The sequence below is a fragment of the Trachurus japonicus genome, chromosome 7 (assembly GCF_045865225.1).
Source record: "Trachurus japonicus isolate A0001 chromosome 7, Traja_1.0".
In the NCBI taxonomy this organism is placed as follows: domain Eukaryota; kingdom Metazoa; phylum Chordata; class Actinopteri; order Carangiformes; family Carangidae; genus Trachurus; species Trachurus japonicus.
Window position 1 is genome coordinate 35113281 of NC_140913.1, and position 2998 is coordinate 35116278.

Below are 2998 nucleotides of genomic sequence, written 5' to 3' on the forward strand. Positions count from 1 at the left end.
TAAACTACATAGTGGGCTTTATCAAATATTAAATGAGTATTTGAAAACATAAACATCATCTTTAATAATTAGAAATACAAATGAATGTTAAAGTCAAGATGGAGTACATTTATTTTTGAAGATGTATTTAAAGTGAGGTGACATTTAACCCTTTGTGGATGACAGTCCCTGTATTTATTTTTGTTGTCTTCATTACATCTTCTATTTGTTATGAATGGTCTGACTGTAGAAATGAGTTGCCCTTTGATGCTGAATCTGAATCTAAAGGACAAGTTAAAAACACATAAAGGAGGTTCCGGTAATGGCGGCTTGCTGAGAGGACGTGCTCGCTTCGGCTCCGCTATCTTTCTGTAAATTTCTGGACAATACTCGGTATATGAGACACTGAACGACGTCTAAGGAAAGCCGTGATGCCTCACACTAAAAGAAACTCAAAAACCGCCAGCAAGACACCGGTTCAGTCGAAGTTATCCAACTTCACTTCTAAGCTGAGCCTTGAAGCTAGCCAAGAAGCTAATGAGGCTAATACTAGCACATGCGAGGCAATGGAGGAGGAAAACAACGAGCCGACTGAGAAGAGAATGACGGCCGAAGTAGGCTCAGACGCAATACTCGCTGCAATTGCAAACTTGAAATCTGATTTTTCCTCCAAACTAGATGGCATTTTGTCAGCAATGGAGAATGTGAAGAAAGATGTTAATGAGTGTGCTGAACGGGTCGGTGAGGCGGAAATCCGGATATCCACAGCAGAAGACAGCATCACCAGTCTGCAAGCCAGCGTTCAAGCTCTTGAAAAAAAAAATAAGGGTCTTGAGGAAAAAGTGCTGGATCTGGAGGCCAGATCGCGACGATCTAACTTGAGACTGGTCAATCTACCCGAAGGCGCGGAGGGAGAGGACGCGTGCGCCTTCTTGGAAAACTGGCTGCCCGAGGCTCTGAACTTGGCACCGTTACGCACCGCTCTGATAGTGGAGAGAGCGCATCGGGTCGGCCTGAAGAGTACATCAAATACTGCTGCACCAAGGACTCTTATCATGAAGTTCTTAAATTACAAGGATAAAACAACCGTGATAAAAGCCGCCAGGGCAAAGAGACCGATACTATTCAAGAACCACCAGGTGAGACTGTACGAAGATCTCGCAACCGGCGTACACAAAAAACAGAAAGAGTTTGACGCTGTGAGACAGCAGCTCCGAGACATGGGGATCCGATACGGCATGACTCCTCCCGCACGGCTGTTGGTGACACACAACGGACAGTCTCGCATCTTTAACCAACCAGCTGAAGCAGAGAACTTTGTTGGGAATCTGAGAGCAGAAAGTAGACCTGGGTAAGATAATGTAGTCACCATCACATTACAGTGTAGGCCTATGGATATGGGTGGACAAATACTGAGCCTTAAGTTAACTAATAATAAAAAAAAATAAAAAAAAGAAGAAGAAGAAAAAGGAGGAGATAAATAATTTGCTTACTATGTCTGACATATGCTGGCCCAGAGGCTCACGGCTAATATTAATACTGTAGCCTAATTTTCTGAAAGTATATAATAACGAGTTTCCTGTGTAAATAACGGGGTGGGGGTAAGAGGAACCGTGTTCAGGCACAGTCGGTTGATCCTCACTTTTGTGTGGAACAGCCTTTAGCTGTTAGATAGGTACCAATATATATTGGGGGGAGGGAAGTGGGTAACAAAGTTCAAGTTTTAAATTAAAGGGGGTATATTGTTCAGTGTTTATTATTATGGATGAGGTTTTTAACATCCAGGTGTTTTTTGTTTCTCTGTCTTTAAATTATCAGAATGTACTGAGAAGACAATGCAATGTTATACGTTATGTCTGGTGGATTAAGAATTAAAATATCTTCTTGGAACTGCAGGGGGCTACAAAAACTGAAAAAGGTAAAACAGGTAATGACTAGGGTAAAATCTATACATTCTGATATTATGCTACTTCAGGAAACCCACCTGTTATCTAGCCAAGAGGCGAAGATTAGGAGGAGGTGGCAGGGCAATATATATTCAGCACCCTTTACTTCCCAGGCAAGAGGAGTTATGATTTTGATTGATAAATCCATACCATTTCATGTGACAAGGGTTATTAAGGACAAGAATGGGAGATACATTATTCTACAGGGCACACTTATTACGGAAAAAATAAACCTGATTAATATATACGCTCCTAACATTGATGACCCAAAGTTTTTTCATAATCTCTTTCTTACAATTTCATCTCTGGCTGGTAGCTGTATTATAGCAGGGGATTTTAATTGCACATTGAACCCAGAATTGGATAGAAGCTCAGGTATTGATAACTCTCATAACAAAAGTAGACAAACTATTCAACACTTTTTGGAGGAACTTAATTTGACAGACATTTGGAGGGATATGAATCCCAAGGGTTTAAAATACTCCTGTTACTCAAATACACATAAATCATACTCGCGTATCGATTACTTTTTAGTTTCTGCTGATTTAAAACATAAAATAAAGGACTGTCACTATGATAGCATCTTAATATCTGACCATGCACCAAATTCATTAATATATGAAGATTTAAGACTAAGAAGAGACCCCCCTCGGTGGAGATTTAAACAAAAATGGCTCCTAGACTCAGAATTTATATCTTTCATAGATAACCAAATTAATATCTTTTTCGAAACGAATAAAGATGAAACACCACCCTCTTCAAGGTGGGAAGCCTTTAAGGCCTACATAAGAGGTCAGATAATTAGCTTTACGAGTTATAAGGCAAAGCAAACTTATCAGAAAACAAAAAAGTTGGAAATAGAGATTGAATTGCTTGAGGGGGAATACTATCAAACATTATGTCCAAACATTCATCGAAAACTTCTGCTACTAAGAACACAGTATAACGAATTTTCTGCCTCTAAAGCAGCTTCACATCTTCTGCGTCTTAAGCAGGCATTTTATGACCAGGGGGAGAAGCCCGGGAAACTATTGGCCTGGCGCCTCAAACAATTACAAAATGAGAAAAACATT